The sequence below is a fragment of the Abramis brama genome (genome assembly GCF_963993115.1).
Source record: "Abramis brama genome assembly, chromosome: 9".
Lineage (NCBI taxonomy): Eukaryota > Metazoa > Chordata > Actinopteri > Cypriniformes > Leuciscidae > Abramis > Abramis brama.
This window is the reverse complement of record NC_139971.1, coordinates 43549701-43572131: the sequence shown is the minus strand read 5'-3', so window position 1 is coordinate 43572131 and position 22431 is coordinate 43549701. Positions and strand designations below refer to the sequence as shown.

Below are 22431 nucleotides of genomic sequence, written 5' to 3'. Positions count from 1 at the left end.
AATAAATACATATATAATAGTAACATACATGTCGTTCTACACAATTCTCAGGGTTTGAAGGGCACTACCAAAGTTAACCGCTAGGCTAGATAGGAGTACATTTAAGGAGGATTGCGGCTTCTCGAACGCTGAGTCATCATCATCATCATCATCATATATTCAATTCAATTCATATTTATTGTATAGCGCTTTTCACAATACATAATTGTTTCAAAGCAGCTTTACAGTAAATGCATCTACATTACAATTTAGAGTGATCTATTATTATTAGAGGTGACATTGTCCAAGTTATTTATTTAAGAAATGTACACATACAAATCACACAGTTAGCTAATAACGTATTAATTTAAACAATGCATTAATTTAAGGCAGAAACAATGAGCTCATTGAGGCAGTGAATACATATTAACAATTGATTAAGATGTATAGAAAAAATAAGCATTGAATGATGTTGATTTTGAGTTTGCTTCATCTGAAGTCTTCATAATACGATTAGGATCCAAACTGGACCTGACATATTCTCTAGTTACCTCAGGATGGGCATCCCAAGATAAAACAGAGAAGCAAGTCAAAAATAATTAGCGTCACTGCTGTTCATAACATTAAGCAAAGATACTCATGTGATAATCATCATTTGATCTGATATAACTGGAGTATAAGGTTTTGAGATGCATTATATGAATGCTTGGCTAAAGAGATGCGTCTTTAATCTAGATTTAAACTGGGAGAGTGAGTCTGAGCCCCGGACATCATCAGGAAGGTGTCACAGGGACACATAGGAAAATAGGTAGATCCAAAAGCAGTGCGATGGTAATGATTTATTAAAGCGCAATCCAATTCGCCGTCATCCAGGCAAGGTTCAAAATCCATGTTAGCAATCCAAAATACAAAACAAGACTTGAAACAGACTTGAAACAGACTTGAAACAGACTTGAAACAGACTTGAAACAGACTTGAAACAGACTTGAAACAGACTTGAAACAGACTTGAAACAGACTTGAAACAGACTTGAGATGTGTGGTGACAATATATGATGACTCCATGACAAACACTAACCAGACAGGGTATAAATACACAGAAACTAATGATGTAATGAGGAACTGCTGCGTGCAATGATGAGTGATGAGAACAGACAAAGGATTGTGGGAAATGCAGTTCCAGAAGTAAAGGTGACAGTGAGGGAAAGAGACCTCTAGTGGACACCCGGGGAAACACAAACCAGACACTGTGACAGAAGGCTATTCCAGAGTTTAGGAGCCAAATGGGAAAACGCTCTCCCTCCTTTAGTGGACTTAGATATACTATCAGAAGCCCAGGGTTTTTGTGATCTTAAAGAGCGTGATGGATTGTAGATAGAAGATTAGTTAAATATCAGGAGCTGAACCATTTAAGCCCTTATAGGTCAGTAGAAAATACTTTATAATTGATACAGAACTTAATAGATAACCAGTGTAAAGATGACAAAATTGGTGTTGCATGATCATATTTTCTTGACCTGGAATCACCACACTTAAAGGATGTACACCCAGATTTTTTACTGTATTGCAAATAAACAAACCACAGATATGACACAAAAATATTTTGTTTAATAGCTTAACATTCTGGCTTCATGAAACATACCTCAAGCAAATCCACTTAATTTTTTTATTAATGGAATCTCTTTTTCCAGAGTAAGTAGAGGAAAAAATTATGGAAAAATTAGGAAAAAGAGGAAAAAGCCTTGCCTAGCAGGACATTTGAGGTGAGCAGCGCCTCTGTTTCATGACAAACTCCATCCAGAAGAGGGCGCTGTCTAATGGATTTGATGGAGTGGAGGAGACATGCTTGTTCTGTAGGATGGCTCTATAAGCTCTGTTTCAGAAAAGATATTCTCACTGACAGCACTTAAGGACAGTATCTTTGCAGCCCTTCTCTTTTAGTTGAGATTGTAATATTGCTTTAAAAAATTGTTAGTCCAACCACTTTAACATCATGATAAATGGCTTCCTAAACTCAGTTGGTTCCTCCATGAGCTACAAATACTCTAATGTCTGGATACTAGAGTTTAGAGGAGGGTCTCCATGTTCCTTTCAATGGAAACACCAGCACTTTTCCACAGACACCTGACAGGCACAAACATGCTCAAAAATATTAAAGAAAGACACGAGATCTGATCACTGTCCCATTATTAGCTACAGGAAGGATGATATTCCTATTCTTTAATTATCATATAATAAATAATCAGTAATATCACTAAAATAATATTTCACCAGCTATTATGCATTCAAAAAATGAACAGAGTAACTTACCGTTGGTCTGTATAACAATAATATTTCTTTGCAGTGTTGAAATTATGCTTTTATTCAAAAGAGATGCATCTGATATCCATACTATACTGTGTGTTTAAAATTATCTGGAAAAAATGTGCAAATTCTGCATGTGAATGTTCTTGCGGTGACTTCATGCTTAATCAGAATTTTTTTTTAAGAAATGTGGAATTGTCAAGTTCACATAACTTATTTTTTTCAATTAAGCATTGAGTTTATTAATTTTAAGGCAACAGGTTTACAATTTTTTTTTTTTTGTAAGTGAACTGAACACTTTCTACATAATCTATTGTGCCTAAGGAACAAATGTGGCCACAGAGTCATGCTGGTCACAAAAACAAACACAAAATCAGTCACAGGAACTCATTGTTGGATTACTTCCTGAACTACCCAACCCATTTCCACTAATATACTTTGACCAGTATACAGTGTTGTCGTCCAGAGTAAATGAAGAGTGCTTTATTAGAAAATGAGAATATCACTACAAATTTTGGTCTGAAACAAAAGTAAAATTTCAATATCACCATATGTACAAGCTTGTTGATAAACAAATGAACAATAATAATATGACAATATGTAATTTTTTTCGCCGCTAGGGGTCGCTAACCTCTTCCAATAACAAAGGTGTAGTTTGATGATGCAACATTTGCTAAGAATTATGGATCTTGTCGTCAACGTCAAGTCAGAGAAAGTCTAATGAGGGGAGAAGTGCCACTCAATAAACTTCCGGTTGCAGTTCCACTCTTGTTCCACATGAGGGCGCTCACAGGACGAGTGCAGGATGAATGGAGGTCTATGGCGCTATACCCCTCAAAATCCACTTTTCTCAGGATATAATTTTTTGTCTAGTAATTTGAATGTTGTATTCGAAAGGAGATGCAAAGAAATTACACATTGCTGGGTGTTAGATTTTTTAGAGTCACTTATTTGCTTTAAAAAGTCGTTCAAAATGTCAATAACGTCACACACATCGTACGCCCAGAGATACTGCTTTACGGCAATCCTTCAGTCACTTTGCTGCTTTCACGCTCTGCACTTTCTTTTCTCTCGAGGCATCGACAACAAAGCTGACACAGTTAAATACACAACACAGCCGACACAGGTAAACACACAACACAGCTGACACAGGTAAACACACAACACAGCCGACACAGGTAAACACACAACACAGCTGACACAGGTAAACACACAACACAGCCGACACAGGGAAACACACAACACAGCCGACACAGGTAAACACACAACACAGCCGACACAGGTAACTACACAACACAGCTGACACAGGTAAATACACAACACAGCCAACACAGGGAAACACACAACACAGCCGACACAGGGAAACACACAACACAGCTGACACAGGTAAACACACAACACAGCCGACACAGGTAAACACACAACACAGCCGACACAGGTAAACACAACACAGCTGACACAGGTAAACACAACACAGCTGACACAGGTAAACACACAACACAGCTGACACAGGTAAACACACAACACAGCTGACACAGGTAAACACACAACACAGCTGACACAAGTAAACACACAACACAGCTGACACAGGTAAACACACAACACACACAGGTAAACACACAACACAGCTGACACAGGTAAACACACAACACAGCCGACACAGGTAAACACACAACACAGCCGACACAGGGAAACACACAACACAGCCGACACAGGTAAACACACAACACAGCCGACACAGGTAACTACACAACACAGCTGACACAGGTAAATACACAACACAGCTGACACAGGTAAACACACAACACAGCCGACACAGGGAAACACACAACACAGCCGACACAGGTAATACACACAACACAGCTGACACAGGTAAACACACAACACAGCCGACACAGGTAAACACACAACACAGCTGACACAGGTAAACACACAACACAGCCGACACAGGTAAACACACAACACAGCCGACACAGGTAAACACACAACACAGCCGACACAGGTAAACACACAACACAGCCGACACAGGTAAACACACAACACAGCCGACACAGGTAAACACACAACACAGCTGACACAGGTAAACACACAACACAGCCGACACAGGTAAACACAACACAGCTGACACAGGTAAACACACAACACAGCTGACACAAGTAAACACACAACACAGCTGACACAGGTAAACACACAACACAGCCGACACAGGTAAACACACAACACAGCTGACACAGGTAAACACACAACACAGCCGACACAGGTAAACACACAACACAGCTGACACAGGTAAACACACAACACAGCTGACACAGGTAAACACACAACACAGCTGACACAGGTAAACACACAACACAGCCGACACAGGTAAACACACAACACAGCCGACACAGGTAAACACACAACACAGCTGACACAAGTAAACACACAACACAGCTGACACAGTTAAATACACAACACAGCTGAAACAGTTAAATACACAACACAGCTGACACAGGTAAACACACAACACAGCTGACACAGGTAAACACACAACACAGCTGACACAGGTAAACACACAACACAGCTGACACAGGTAAACACACAACACAGCTGACACAAGTAAACACACAACACAGCTGACACAGTTAAATACACAACACAGCTGACACAGGTAAACACACAACACAGCTGACACAGGTAAACACACAACACAGCTGACACAGGTAAACACACAACACAGCCGACACAGGTAAACACACAACACAGCCGACACAGGTAAACACACAACACAGCCGACACAGGTAAACACACAACACAGCCGACACAGGTAAACACACAACACAGCTGACACAAGTAAACACACAACACAGCTGACACAGTTAAATACACAACACAGCCGACACAGGTAAACACACAACACAGCTGACACAGGTAAACACACAACACAGCCGACACAGGTAAACACACAACACAGCCGACACAGGGAAACACACAACACAGCCGACACAGGGAAACACACAACACAGCCGACACAGGTAAACACACAACACAGCCGACACAGGTAAACACACAACACAGCTGACACAGGTAAACACACAACACAGCCGACACAGGTAAACACACAACACAGCTGACACAGGTAACTACACGTGCTAGAAGAGTTTTTGTTTTGTTTGTTTCTGGTCCCGCTTCGGATGCCACGATGCCATCAAGCGGTATCTCTGGTCGTAATCAGTCCTTCACTGACCAATCAGCTTTCATTAGCAGAATGCTAGCGTGTTATGGGCAACAACAACTCAACCTGTAAGAAATCGAAAGGACATAAGTACTCGTTCATTCAACTTTCGACCTCTAACCCATGTTGAACTTGCAAAACCTACAATCAAATCTGAGATTTCATAACGGCAATCGGGTGAAAGAGACAAATTTAGCCGTCTAGCCCCATAGACTCACATTTATTTTGCACTCATGGGCGAGCGCCCCCAGTGGAACTCTGATTGGAACTACAACCAATAGGACTTAATAGGGCGTTGGAGTGAACAGGCTTTCCGTAGACGGGCTTTGGTCAAGCCGACCGATCTAATAATGTTTATGGATGACTGAATACATCGATGTTTTTATCATGACTGTGATATGAAGCAGTTCGGGATTGCTAAGAGAGACAGCTATCAGCTCCACACGCGACGCGAGTCCCGCGGATATAAAAGGAATATGGACATTTCATTCTACCGAACTACACGCAAGTGCAGAATTACTACTCACAGGTCAGTTTATTAGACAAATTAAAGGAGCCGTATGTAAGATTGTGGCCAAAACTGGTACTGCAATCACTTTCAAATTACTGTAGAGCGGTTGTCCACGTCTGTCGCCTTGGTTACTATCAGAGGGCTCTGGTTACTATGGCAGTACGAGCGGAAACCAGGGAGAACGCGGATAACGGAAATAAAGAAGCGGTCCGTGTTTTCGAATTAAATTACAAATTTCTCCTGGTTTGAAAGTTGTTGGAAACAGTCGGGATAATGTAAGTACACAACTAAAAAAAATATATAACATAGATATAGTGATTTTTGCTATTTTTAAAGCAAAAAAACCCCTACATATTGTACCTTTAATGGCAGCTTTCTGTTGTGACAACATGCCCCATTGTTTTTTTTATACTGTAGTTTATTTGTACTTAGTGCAAGCAGCTGCCAATAAAAAACATAAAATGACATAAATGAATTATAATAAAATGATTATATGACTAAATGAATAAATGATGTAAATCGAATAATAATAATAATAATGATTATATGAATAAATGATAAATCTAATGACACCTACATAAATGATCAATGATTATAAATGATTATGAAATTAAATATAAAACAAAGTGTTAGGGTTAATTTACAGTTAAAGACTAGGACCAGATATGATTAATGAAGACCAGGAGTTAGAAGTGCAGTCAATATAAGACAAGATCAGAATTATAATAAATTGAAGATTTTTTTGATTTTTACTGAAGATAGTTTGCAGTTTCATCAGGCAGAAATCAGCTTCAAGACTCACAAGGTGTTCGTAGGCCGTTCCAGAACACACTCCTTCAAAAGAAAAGAAAACAACACCAATGTAATGCTTGCTTTCTTAAAGTAAAACACAGGTTGATATTGAAAACCCTTCGATCCTTCAGAGAAACGCTGAAATGAAGCAGGCCTTCCTCTTAACATGCTCTCTGTGTGGAAGATGTAGCTAAAACAAATCAACTGCTAATATATTAATTATATTATGTCTATCATTAAAGAGTAAACATGCACATGTGAATAGAACCATGTCATAGATGATGAATTACAGCTTTCACATGCACATGTTGACTCGTGATATCTATAAGACCTTCTGTAGCTCCGCCCGTTTTCAGCGCTGCACTCGGTGTCTTCTGTCTTCTGGTCTGAACTGCCCATTTGAAAATCTTCCCGGTCTACTAGGCTATGTTAAAGGGATAGTTCACTTTGAAATTAAATTTTGGTATGTTTTAGCTTACCTCAAGGGTACCTCAACCTACTGCGAAACCGTAGCCAATGCGACATCTAGTGTATATATCTATACCCGCCCGCGCTCTCAGATCACTTGGACGTGGCTGAGTTCAAGAGGTAAAAACGATATAAAAACTGTTCGTTTTCTCACACAAACCGCTCGTTTCGTGTCTTAGGCCATCAATGTGTACTTACGATGGGGAATTGTTTAATTTGGACGACGGGGAATTGTTTTAATTTGGACTCTGTGCATGCTCTTTGAGACAAGTGACCATCGACCTGCATTATATGACTGACAGACAAGAACGGTTTGACCTAAAAACATCAAAATTGAAACTACTGCGGAAAAAAAGACACCTACATCTTGGATGCCCTTGAGGTAAGCTAAAACATACCAAAATTTAATTTCAAAGTGAACTATCCCTTTAAGTCATCTGCTTTAAACATCACAATGCTCGTGATAACTTTCATTTACTCTACAATAAGTAAATCCCCTTCACCAGCTAATTACTCTTCCACAGCGATGCTATAGAGATATACTGAGCTACCACTAAAACGGAAGTTCAAAGACAAATATTCTAAAGATGGCGGCGCATCCGTGTCTCAGGCTCATACGGTCTATAGGACTGAACTCTTTGTTTTAGTATTAGTGTTCTTGAAGGAGCGTTTGGTTTAACTTCATCTTTGTTAATGCATATTTACTGTAGCTCTGGCAAATGTGGCCGGTTACTCGCACGTTAAAAGACAGTTTGAAGACTTTTAAAAGGGAAGCAACAAACAGAAAACTGTGCTACACTTAACTCACATTTGTCTGATTGACTATTTTTATGACTATTATGACAATTTATTCATTGGTTTAAATTAATAAACCATCCCACCCCCTCTATATATAGATGTTACTAGAGATGCACGGATCAGTCTATCACTATTTTCTCTTAGTGTAAATAGAATCTATCGCCTTTTTAAACTTAGTGCAAAGATTATATTACAGTGCTGATGTCTTTGATCTTCAAATTATCTGATGATAAATAAAATGAAGCCCTTTATGTTGCTTCCCTTGACTTGAACTCAGTTGAACTTGCATAAATTTAACCAAATTATGAAAAATTTAGTTAAAGCTGTCAAGTTATTATTTGGTTCCTTTGTGTTTTTTATAATGACCTCTAGGAGGAAGAGGAGAGAGCGGGGCACAACCTGACACTTTCTGACTTTCTCAGTTTGTTTAAAATCACTTGGGGTTCAGAGTATTTATTTTTTTCTCACATTAATTTCACACGTCTAGTACAATTATGTGGTTTTGTTTCAATAATATGGTGTATACTTTTTTCTTGATTTATCCTGAAAGAAGGGCATATAGTGAAATGTGACAAAATGCCCCATAGGTGGGGTAATGTTTTCTGATTTAATAAAATATATATATATATATATATATATATATATATATATATATATATATATATATATATACATATACATATACATATACAAGACAAACTAAAATATTTTCTTAATAAAATACATCAACTTTTTTCGTATAAAATAGGCCTAATGGCATTTTTATTAATTCAAAATAAAGTAATTTTTGAGTTTGACAACAAACACTGCGAAACACAGCTATACAGCATAGTTCAAAACATAATAATAATTAATAATTTCTGACTCTGTCTTTATTCATCTTTTCTTATGGTTTCTCAATAGAATTCATAAAAGTGTAGAATAGAATATCATAGTTCTAATAGCGGCTCATTGTAACGCAGTGTGACAACATGCCCCGCCTGAACAACTGGGGTTTAAACCCTGCGAGTGTCTTCTGCTGGTTAGATCAGCATTAAAAGACTATCTCAACTGTGAAATAACAGATATAAGATTAAAATAATATCAGCTTGTCTCATTTTAAATAAACGCTAAATAAATGTATGATATCTTCCATAGATTATTTTTTAACTTTGGCGCATTTTTTTTCTTTCTTTCTCTAGGCTATAGTGTTGATATGGCAACTAGTAAATACACTAAGTTTAGTCATGCTAGCATGTGTGGAAGGTTTTAAATTTAGGATTATATTTTCCTTGACCGTTTCCCTGAAGAGATATAGCCTATAGGCGCTGTTGTTGCTGTTGTCGAAAATGAAAGTAAAATAGTGACGCGCTCGTTCGTTGCGTTTCACCTGAAATGCGAGTTCATGTTTTCATTAAAATCAACACATTAATGATTTATCTCTCATATCCACTCGCACTTTTTGGAATGCTATTTTTTATTACTCGATCACCCGCGGATCGTATCAGAAATGAACCCTGATGTGCCAACCCTCCCGTTATTCACAAAACTACACAACACATGCACTTTCTAAGCTGTTTTAAAAGAATAAGCTTGTATTTTATTATTAGTATTTTTGTTTACCTCACATCTTTGGCAGACCTTTATTGTTGTCTAAGTCTTCTGTTTTCTAATTCAAGGTCTTGTATTCTTGCTCTCAGATCTTCAATTTCTTCAACATTGTCATGAAACTCCTGCAGCTGATCTGGAAACCGGTCACAGAATCTTTGCAATTCCTCCAGACTTCCAGAGACATTGATGACATCCCGAATCTGCTGGTGAACATGTCTGATACTCCACTGAGCGAAGAGGTTTAGATGTCCATCTCTGAACATTTGCATCCACTGGGAGCCGTTCGTGGGTCTGAAGAGCAGGACATGCAGACGGCCTCGTCTATAAACCCTGAAGAGAACATCTGGATGTTGGTTCAGCTGGGTGTCTCTGTGTCTCTTTTGTTCCATTTCAGTCATGCTTCCAATATTCAGTCCTTCATACATGTCTCTGACCGCTGCCATTTCCTCTACTTTTCCCTTACAACATTTGTTCTTCTCCATTACAAGACAGATTCTTTCACAATGACAAGTCAGGGAAGAAGGCAGGAACTTAGCGGAAACCCAGCACAGATTTGCCAAGATGAAAATGAATCCACATGTTCATGTTTTCCAGAAGGGTTTAGTCACGTGACTAACAGTATCTCAGTTCTCAGTGAACAAACCTCAAAACACAAAGCTCAAAGTGTCAATATATCAGATTCTGTGTATGTAGTCAAATACTAAGATGTGTTTAGACAGGACAACAGAGAAGAGAGAGGAATAACAGAGAGGAAGGGTGGGATCAGGAGAAACTAAAAAGAGGAAATGGGCAAAATGAATCACATTTGTGTTCATGCGTCTCTATAGCACGCATTGTGTTTATCTTGTGTTTATATTTATACGCGAAAATTAGTTTTTATGTGCATATGATACGCACTTTATTGCGTGTAATACACACGCACCCCACACTACTAAACCTACCCTTTACCTACTCATGCATATCCTATGCACGTAAAAACTAATTATCGCGAAAAAATTGCACGATAAACACAATGTGTGCTATAGACCCCTTCACGGTCGACGTCACAGGAAAATTCTAAGTTCGCAGTGCGCATGTCGGGGTCAGAAAGTTCATTCCATCCCATTGAATTGTGTGTTAACCAGAGAATTTCTCGTCAAGAAAAAATGCCTACTTGTTGCGTCGTGGACTGTGAAAATCACACCAGTTGTGGAGTCAAGTTTTTCAGGATTCCTGCAGAATCTCATCCGTTTAAAAAAAAAAAATAGACGACATCTGTCCAGATCTATTTTTTTTTTACAGTCTATGGTTCAGATAGATACTGCTATCTGCTAAGTAGCATGACACAGGTCACAATTAATGCCAGATATCGAACTTCACCTAACTATTAAACCAGTCTACAGTTTACAGAAAACATTTGTTTACTTACCAGGGCTTAACTATACCGTTGTTGTCACAATAACTGTCAATAACACAATGACACTACAAACACAAGCATCTTTGATCGTAGCATTGTCCCAGTCTGCCCGTTTATTATATATATAAAAAAATACACATACTTAACAGTGTTAAATTTGAAAAAATACTGTTCGACAGAACTGCTTGCTTGTTACCACAGTTATCTGCGTGGTTCCTCGGCGATGAAGTTCCACATTTGCGGCTATCCAACACGAAAATGCATGCAGCAAATAAGCCGTTCACATTTTCTTCAGATAACTCCAAATTTCTCCCACACACTGGACTTGATTTTTTGATGACTGTCGACAACTTTAAAATCTCCACTAGTTATCCTTCAACTCCTCAGCATCCATCTTGACGTCTGCAAGCAGGTCGCGCGCGCGGTTATGATGCATTTTTAAAAGTGAAAGATCCTGGGAGGGCGTGGCACGTGGGCAAATAAACTGATGTAGATTTTGAATATTTTTTATCAACTCGAAATACAGGCATATTTTTGTAGACGTGTTCCTAAAAATTTGGGATATATATTTTTACGTTTGCATGTGATTGTTTTAAACCCGTGTTTAGACCCGTGTTTCCCCCGTGTCCGACCCGACACAGTTGGATATTTTTCACCCGTTTGAGCAAAATTTGAACCGAACCCGTGCAGGACTCTAATCAGGCAGACAATCGCCATTAGCTAAAACAAGTTTATTATGGTTCTGTTCCCGTTCCTGTGATGGCAACAGTGCATACCTTTGACACAATATGCCAGTCTATTAGCCGCACCATTTTTCTGACCCCATGCTGCGCGCGCACCCAACCTAGACGTTCGATGTTTACAAACATTGAAGGGGTCTATAGAGACGCATCTAGTGTGACCGGGTTGGGTATTTCTATGCAAACTGCCTTTGTCTTGTTAAGTAGGCTATACATTCATTAGGTCACATACGCTTTTGTTAAAGTTTATTCAATTCTAGCTTTTTATTCTGACATTTAACCATCAATAAAAGTTCATTAAAATGTCAGGTTGAACTAAATGATGAGCAAAGGATCAAAACGCAGCAGTTTAGGTTTTATTTTAAAAATGATCTCAGGAACAGAAAACAAGAAGAGAACAATAATATATATTAAGATTTTTTTTGTGGGCAAGAATTTAAGGTTTATATAGAAAGTGATATATAGAAACTATATAGAAATACAGGCTTTATCCAGAAATTGATTTTCAATAAACACACATATGCAGATACATATAAACTAGTGTGACATATTTAAAGGAGAAGTTCACTTTTAAAATGAAAATTCTGTCATCATATACTCACCCTCATGTTGTTTCAAACCTGTATGAATTTCTTTCTTCTGCTGAACAGAAAAGAAGATATTTAGAAGATTATCAGTAACCAGACAGTTTTTGGGTCCCAATGACTTCCATAGTATATTTTTTTCCTACTATGGAAGTCAATGGGACCCAAAAACTGTCTGATAATCTTCTAAATATCTTCCTTTCTGTTCAGCAGAAGAAAGAAATTCATACAGGTTTTAAACAACATGAGGGTGAGTATATGATGAAAGAATTTTCATTTTAAAAGTGAACTTCTTTAATCTCAGTTGTCTTAAGTGTGACAGAGAAGAGAAACACAAGAATTTCATATTTGGTCTGCTTTAAATCTGATCAAAAGCTGCAGATCTTGAGATCTTCGATGTCTCCCGTCAGATGAAAACATGATCTCGGTGTGGAAGAGATAAAATAATAAACTTCTGTTATATTCATGATCACACATGTCTATTACAGAGTAAACATGAATCAGTTCTCAGGAAAACAGAACAGCTGTGGTCAGATGATGAATTACAACTCATATGCAGATGAACAGAAACCTGCACAAAAAGTCAATATAACATATAACAATATAACATTTTTCCTACATTTTGCTGATCCATGATTAAAGTTATGCACAATGTGTAAATGGCTTTTACAGAATGTTTTAAAGGGCACCTATTATGACTCTTCACAAGATTTAAAATAAGTCTCTGATGTCCCAAGAGTGTGTATGTGAAGTTTTAGCTCAAAATACCCAACAGATCATTTTTTACAGTATGTTTAAATTGTCATTTTTTGGGGCTCAGAAAGTGTATATTCCTTTAAATGCAAATGAACTGCTGCTGTCCGCACAGGGGGCGGAGCCTTACGAGCTCGCGCTCAGAGCAAGGACAATCTAATCTGATAATATCAGAACAGAAACTCTCAGTAGTGGTGTTCATTTCATTCGGAGTTGGACAATAATGCCCACAGAGCCAGAGAATATATGCTGTATGGAGATAGAACAGGTATAGTTTAGTTTAATTACGGTTATAACTTATTTGTCATCTGCTTTTATCCACTATTAATACAAGCCTGCTGTGGCAAACCCTGTCCAAATGATGGCCAAAATATACTGATGAGTTCAGTGAAGTTTATTGTACATCACACAAAAGATGAAGCGTTAGTTTTACTCCAGAGAATCACAGTAAGAGCTAAATAAACACAGTATAAGAAGTGCGCATTAAAGTCTTATCCATAAACTCTCTCTCTCTCCCTTTCATTATCAACAACATACACAGCGAAGTACACAAAACACTCGTTACAACTAACAGTAAACAAATATATACACACCTTTTCAGTGGGTGCTTAATAAACTGGTAAACCTTATATCCGTAAAATGACTCGATGAGTTGTCATAAAGTGCGTGCTCTCACTTTAATTTCTGCCGTGATCAGTCACGTTAGGCCTGTTGCTCCGGAGAGTGTAAGCTGGATCACAAACAGTACTGATCCATCCTCGAGTAACAACGGGAGTAAATGAAGACTGCTATGTTCATTCTTACATCCATCAACAAAACACTTCAATCACTTAGGAGACATTCTTATCTACAGCGGCTCAAGCGTCGAAACACTGGCGGACTCTGTGTCCAGCTCACTCAGGGCGGGGCTATGCTCAAATTGCAGTGTCAATCAACAGTCGTGGGCGGGGCTTGTGCAATTCTACGTCACACTGCATAGAATCAGAGCTCGTTCTGAGCTCGTTCTGAGACAGTGCTTATGATTTATTGAGATTGAAAAAAAACCACTGGGTGGATTTTTATCATTCTAGGGTGGTTTTGCTCACACACTGCTAACACACATTTATGTTCAAACACCATGTAAAAGTGGATTTTGCATAATAGGTGCCCTTTAAGATGGAAGCTAAACAGCTTCCATTTGTCTGATATCACCATTTTTTAATAATTTTTTTTAATTATGATATTTTGAAGCATTTGTATATTTTTTGCTGCATTGATAGAATGATTGTACTAAATGTTTTACCTTATATAGCCCGTGTTTATTACTGGTTTATGTCGAGTCGTTGTATTCTTGCTCCCAGATCTTCAATGTCTTTGGAAGGGTCATTGATCTCCTCCAAATGGTTTGGAAACTCGACACAGATTCTGCTGATTTCATCCCCTCGACGCGAGATTTTAATCACATTTCGGGGTAGTGGTGTAAATTGTCTGTGAGTCCACTGAGTCGTGATGTTTCTATATCTGTTGAGCAATCTCATCCACCTGATGGGATCCGCAGTGGTTCTGAAGACCAGAGCACATAGCTTTCCATCATCAGGTGGATAAACTGGACTATACAGTTTGAAGAGAACATCAGGATTTGCGTCAAGCTCAGCTTCTCTGATTTGTTTTCGTTCAGAGACACTCAAGCCTGAAACATCCCGCGTCCCGTACATGTTTCTGACCAGAGGTTGTTCTGCCATCTCTAGTCTGCACTGGTGTTTGAGGATTGTGAAGCTCCTGTTTTAAACCTTTGGTTTACCAGCTCATCCTTATAAACCAGTAGCGGAGATAGCGTGGGTGCTTGGGTGCGGCCGGCCCAGGGCCCAGTGCCAATTAGGGGCCCCTCAAACGCCGCCGATCTTGCGTCACTGGACAGGAACGGTGGTTCTTCTTGATAGCATTCTTTAAGCGCGAGAGAACACGTCTGCATGCCCGCTGTTATCTTTGCTGTGCACTCACAAAGCGAAAAGAGCCGCCATAGTGCACGGACACATACGCAATTCTAGTTAATTTATAGCATCAAATAAACATGAATAAACATTAGAAGAATTGTTGTTTCAACCACGGAAATTCAACCTTTTTTCAAGTTCAAATATCCCCGTAAACAGTCGGTTTTGTCTTAAATGGTTGAGAAAGAAAAACAGTAGCCTAAGCCTATATGTCCATTGAATCAGTGCACTGACACTGACAGCATATACTCACTGCTAACATTAATGTTGATCAAAGAACAAAAGAAAAAGAAAAGCACTCACTGAACTTTTCTAACTTTAATTAGCTTAATATTTTATTTGCCTGTTGTTCGGTGATGACTGCTCCATCTGCAACATGAGCCTGTGCATGCGACCTTGAGATGCGTTCCCTGTCAAACATAATTTATCCTTATTTTCGTAATTTTGTTAAACATTTTTTCTGGATTTCTTGATCTTTATATGATTTTTAAAAAATGATTATTCGTAGGCCTATGCTATTCGTTTTTATACAATTTGTTCTGCAGAAGAAGAAAAAATAACTATCCTGTTAATTCAGAATAGCAGAGATAGCCCATCCAATTTAATAATAATAATAATAATAATAATAATAATAATCAACTAGCCCAGCCTAGGCCCATTTTATTTTGGTTTGCAGGCTAATAAAAGTTAATCAGAAAAACAAACGGTAGAAGTAACTTTACCCGTTTCTGAATATTAATTTAAATGTTGCACATAATAAATAGGCCTAATCAAAAAGCAATAACATGACCATTGTAATTAAAATTGTGTTGCTTCTCATGCACAGGTTCGAGTTTACAATGTTGGCAGCTCCGTTACAGTAGGCTATATTGTTACAGTAGGCTATATATTGTTACAGTAGGCTATATATTGTTACAGTAGGCTATATTGTTACAGTAGGCTATATATTGTTACAGTAGGCTATATATTGTTACAGTAGGCTATATTGGGAGCATCTGAATGTCCAGAATCTGTCCGTGGAGCTGAAACATTTTTACTTGACTGGCAAACTGTTTTCTTTGTTTGTCAGTACAAACTTGTCAAAAAATGTGTCTTTTCTTTGTGTTTTATTTAACATATAAGCTTATTTCAAATTTTTGATTTGAGGTGTTTGCTTTGTTTCATCTGTGTATGGTTTACTTTTTTGTTCGACTGTGACAAGGTTAATGTGTGTTATAATGGGTTAACAGTGTAGTAACAGTACAAGTGTCCACTATTTATTATTATTATTTTGTAGTCAAGACTTTAATAAGACTTGTGTTTATACAGAAATTGGATTCTAACAATAAACACACCCTGAGAATATTCAGCTGTGTGACAGATTTGATCACACTTGAATATGACTTGAATATGACAGAGAAGAGAAATAAAAGAAATATAGATTTGGTCTGCTTTAAATCTGATGAAAGAAGGACTCGGATGTCTCCCGTCATGAAACATGATCTCTGTGTGGAAGAGATGAAACAGATAAACTGCTGTTATATTCATGATCTCATATCTATTATTACAGAGTAAACATGAATCTAACAGTTGCTATGATAGAGGAATCACATCCCCTCTATGCACATGAATAATAATGTACATTCATAGAGAACTTTGGGTAACACTTTACAATGAGGTTTCATTAGTTAACATTATTTAACTTTAGGAATGAACAAAACTTCTACAGCATTTATTAATCTTACTTAATGTTAATTTCAACATTTACTAATACATTATTAAAACTAGAAGTTGTATTTGATAACATTAGTTAATGCAACAACAAGTGTGGATTATACTGTACCTCATGTTTTAGGCAGTTGTTTTCTAAGTCTTCTGTTTTCTAATTCAAGATCTTGAATTCTTGCTGTCAGATCTTCAATATGGTCATCGACAGGACTGTTTCTGACAGGATTGTTATTGATCTCCTGCTGATGTTTTGAAAACTCACGACAGAATATTTCCAGATCTTCCCGTCTACCACTGACATTAATCACGTCTCGGACTGGCTCTGTAACTCGTCTGAGAGTCCAATGAACAGTGAGTTTTTTATGTTTTTTTCTGATGATTATCATCCACCAGATGGGATCTCTTTCAGGTCTGAAGAGAAGACTATGTAGATTTTCCCTAAGTGTTGGATATACTGGTTTATACACTCCGAAGAGAACATCTGCATTTTCGTCCAGCTGTTTATCTCTGTATGTTTTTCGTCTATTGTCATTCCAATCAAGGCATCCTCTTCTCCATAGATGTCCCTGAACCCGTCCCCCTCTGGTAATTGTGCTCTCATCTCTAGAATAGCTGGTGTTTGAGGATTGTGAAGCTCCTGTTTAAACCTCTTGTTAACCAGCTCACGCTTATAAACTAGGGATTATCATAGGGGCAGAGCTAGACTCTCAGTACAGTGGGGGCGGAGTTTCATCATGGGGCCCTCTGCTACCAAGTCATTTTAAAATTAAAACCGTAAAAAAAAAACATAAAATATCTGATGAATGCATGTAATAATGTGTCACTTGTTGAGCCAAGTAAGCTTATAAGCTTGTTAAATAAAACAAAGAAAAGCCAAATGTTTTGACAAGTTTGTACTGACAAACAAAGAAAACAGTTTGCCAGTCAAGTAAAAATGTTTCAGCACCACGGACAGATTCTGGACATTCAGATGCTCCCAATATAGCCTACTGTAAAAAAAAAAAAAAAAAAAACAAACAAACAAAAAAAAACATTTTTCTGTAGCAAAATCACAAACAGTTTTCGTTCAAAAATATAGAATTATATACCAGCAGCTCTCATACAAACATAATGCTTGTGGACCTAGGCATATTCTGAATAATACAAAGCCGCTCTTATTCACAACTAAATAATAAAGAGTTATGACTTGAAATGTTTGCTGTATACCACAATCAAAAACAGCTTATACAAAAAAAGTGAATGAACATCTGTAGAGAGCACAGTCAAAATCTTTTTGTGACTGGCATTGCACATATTGCAGGGCAGTATAACGTAGCCTACGTATAACAGATCGGTTTACAGCATATTGATGTGAAAACTAAACAATACAGAAAGCAGCTCTCATACAAAAAATACTAAATAGGTAACAATGAAATTGCCAATTTTCCATACGTTAGCTTTTAACGAAGAGGGTGCCGTTCGAATTTGGCGCTCAGCCAGCCCATCATGCGTCTGTTATGTGCGCGACTCTGTTATGTGCACGCCACGGACTGTCCGCGCACTGCACGTCCGCTTTAGAGTTCCGCCTTTTGCGTTCCGTCAATATTATGTTATTAGGGAAAAAAAATATGTATATTTTTTAGAAAATCAATTTTTGACATTTGTGAATCGATTCAGAATCGTCCACGTCCGCATCGCGATGCACCTAAGAATCGATTTTTCCCCCACCCCTAAAACGGTGGCCAATCAGGGGCCAACCAGCAAAGGCCAGGGCCCCTGTGGCCCCGCCTCTAGAACCGCCCCTGGCTATTCTGAATTAACAGGATAGTTTTCTTCTTCTTCTGCAGAACAAATTGTGTAAAAACGAATAGCATACGAATAATAATTGTTAAAAAATCATATAAAGATCAAAAAAATCCAGAAAAAATGTTTAACAAAATTACTAAAATAAGGATAAATTATGTTTGACAGGGAACGCATCTCAAGGTCGCATGCACAGACTCAAGGGCGTAGATTTGGTTTGAACATTGGGGGGGTTGAAGTTTGGGTATGCCTCCTGATATTGTGGTCATGGTATAAATATTGGGGGGGTTGTAATGCATAGATTTAAATATTGGAGGGGTTATCTCCCCCCCATCCCCCCCACAAACTACGCCCCTGCACAGACTCATGTTGCAGTTGGAGCAGTCATCACCGAACAACAGGCAAATAAAATATTAAGCTGATTAAAGTTAGAAAAGTTCAGTGAGTGCTTTTCTTTTTCTTTTGTTCTTTGATCAACATTAATGTTAGCAGCGAGTATATGCTGTCAGTGTCAGTGCACTGATTCAATAGACATATAGGCTTAGGCTACTGTTTTTCTTTCTCAACCATTTAAGACAAAACCGACTGTTTACGGGGATATTTGAACTTGAAAAAAGGTTGAATTTCCATGGTTGAAACAACAATTCTTCTAATGTGTATTCATGTTTATTTGATACTATAAATTAACTAGAAGGATATTTGTGAGATATAAGTGTATGTGTCTGTGCACTATATGAGAGGCGGCTCTTTTCGCTTTGTGAGTGCGCAGCACAGATAACAGCGGGCATGCAGACGTGTTCTCTCGCGTCTCGCGCTTAAAGAATGCTATCAAGAAGAACCACCGTTCCTGTCCAGTGACGCAAGATCGGCGGCGTTTGAGGGGCCCCTAATTGGCACGGGGCCCTGGGCCGGCCGCACCCAAGCACCCACGCTATCTCCTCTACTGTCCCCTAGTGATTAGATGAATGTCTCAGGTTACTCATGTATCCATGGTGCCTGTCTCTGAATAATCGCGTCCACCGGAGGCCATCAGCGGGTCTGAAGAGCAGAACATGCAGACGGTCTCGTCTATAAACTCTGAAGAGAACATCTGGATGCTTCTGTGTCTCCTTTCTTCCCGTTCAGTCATGCTTCTAACATCTGATCCTTCATGTCTCTGCCATTTTGTATTAATGGTCATGTATAACATACTGTGACCCATCATGAATCAGTGTCACAGTGAGATTTAAATGAATGATGAGTAAAACACAGCAGTTTAGGTTTTATTTTTACAATGAACTCAGGAACAGTTATGTTATGTTTCATTGTGTTTGTGTTCATGTTTCCTTTGTTCAGTTCTCGTTCCTATAGTTACTAAATTCTCTTTATTCCCACATTTAATTATTCCCACATGTATAGTTCAGTTCTCTGTATAAAGGACTTCCTGTTTTGTTCATTAGTTTGTCGTTTCTCATCGTCGTCTGTAGTTTCTTCCTTTGTGTATTCTCTGTGATCATTATTATTAAAGTGTTTATCTGGATTACTGGGATTAATTCCACCATATACTTTGTGCATCTGTTCAAAATCTGCATGTAAAATATTTTACTGTGTCACTTTTTAATTACATGCATTGCATCAAAAGGTAATACATAAGGAACTCGTGATTAAAAAAAACATAAGAACATTTACAAAATATTGGGAGACCGGGACTAGTTGTCCCAGAGGTAATATCTACAGGACTACCTCAGTATTAATATTGATATCATATTAAATAAACGCTTGTTTTCACATGTTGTGTTAGACTATTATAGACAATTATTTAGTAATATGCTATTACTAATAGCTGCCTGTTGCATAAAATAAGTACATTATAAAACCACACTGACACTGATGGATTAATATAGTTTAATGGCAGATTCCACTGTGACAATTTACCCCATACAGTGTGACATCATATCCTGTCACTGGGGTGTCTTGCCCAAAAGCTTACAGTTTTCCTCATTTGCTAAGACTCGCTTAATGAAACTGGGATCCACTTGAACTTCATCCTCACATTCTTAACACAGCAGGAGTCTTCCCTGGCAAATGTCTGAACACTTTTTCATTTGTTTCACACATTTTTCACACCATTTTGTCAAAACATTTCTCACAGATCTCACTGAAAGACCCAAAACTCTATTGGATGAACTGTGTTGAACAAAAGGAAAGCATCTATTCACAGCTGATAGAAAGTACATGCATAATTATGAATCTCTAATGCACCTGTGTGAAACTTCAACTCTTCAATCATCAATCAGTCCTCAGTCATCGATAAAAGATGCTTGATATTTGCAAGCATGGATCACAGAGACAAAGGCACGTTATTATTGACCATGTAATGACTCAGGACCATTCTGAGTCGAAACACGATGGCGTCTGTCAGGCTTATTCAGAATGAGAACAGTTACTGTACGCCACGGTGTATTTCAGCTTTACTGTACTGATGGCAGAACAATCTGTCTACACAGTAATGCAGATGTTTCGTCAGACCCATTTATGTGACTGTTATAATGTTAATTTTGACATGCTTGTTTGCTGGTGGCAGAGGAAAGATCTTGATTGTAAGATGTTGATTGTAGATATGGTCGTGGAAAACAATACGATCTGTGTGAAATCCAGGCAGCAGTAACTGAAGATCAGGGAACATTTAGAAATATCAACAGTGTGAGTTTGACAACTATTGATAGAGTCCTTAAACGAAACCATGTCAGAATAACGGAGACTAATCATGAAGGAGGCAAAGTTCCAGTATGTGCGGGTACAGATTTGTTATTGTAATGCCTTGTTATACCATACATGCAACTGGAATAATTTGCTTTATGAATTATCTTTTTTCTTAGAGAATAGTGGAGCTTGGAGCTGGAGGGTCACGTCACCATTTCATGTGTGTGGATGAAGTCGGTTTGAAACCTCAGTAAAGTCAGGAGACGTGAGAGGAACATGATTGTGTGCCAGTCTCACCATGTGTGCCGCCATCTCCAATGATCACCAACTATCGGCCCTTACAATACAGAACGCCTCCTCTCATTTCCTGATGCTCTGAATGAAAGACTGTTGGGGGAAACACTTTATAATACTGTTCCTTCATTAATGAATAACTACACAGGAACAGATGAGTAACAACCTATTAACTTCTGTTAACTAACAAGAAACTCTGATTAACAAATTAACAAAGTAAGTAATAGCGCTCAGTTGAATGTGGTCGTTTTTTTCAGGTTCATAATTAACATGAATAATGCATAATGTATAACGGTAACCCCACTAGTAATTAATTAAGTGTTACTACATCCTTCTAAAGGAACTACTAACTATTTGGATCAGTATTCTAAAGTGTTGTAAAGTAAAAAGTATTCTTTCATGTCTTCTGCTCATTTTTCTTTATTTTAGTTTTACCATATATTCTCACACACAACCATTTGACCAATGACACTGTTGAAATTGAATTGAAATTGTCACTCAGAAATTGATTGTACATTTCACAAATAATTACAAAGAAACGGCAAGTAGCTCATTGAGTTAAACGTTACATTTTGAAGTAGAAAGTCTGAAATAGTACTTTCTTGTAAAACTCACTTCAATTTATTTATTTATATATAACTTCGATTTTTTTGGACAAACTCAATCCAGAAGAGGGCGCTGTCTAATGCTTTTAATGGCGTGTCTTTGTGGAGATTTTGTGTGTGTGTGTGTGTGTGTGTGTGTGTGTGTGAAGGAGAGAGAGAGAGAGAGAGAGAGAGAGAGAGAGAGAGAGAGAGAGTGAGAGAGTGAGTGAGTGAGTTTAGTAATACAATTACTAATAGCTGTTGGGTAAACAACTGAACACAGT

At 38.0% G+C, this 22431-nt stretch overlaps 1 long non-coding RNA gene across 1 annotated transcript; it reads right to left on the bottom strand.

Moving 5' to 3' along the window:
• Positions 1 to 6874: 6874 nt before the first annotated feature.
• Positions 6875 to 17671, bottom strand: LOC311089902. Its single transcript, XR_014607782.1, has 3 exons — positions 16921 to 17671; positions 9668 to 16582; positions 6875 to 6989 (listed from the first exon to the last, which is right to left on the bottom strand). It is a non-coding gene; the product is annotated as an uncharacterized lncRNA (long non-coding RNA).
• Between the last annotated feature and the right edge of the window lie 4760 nt (positions 17672 to 22431).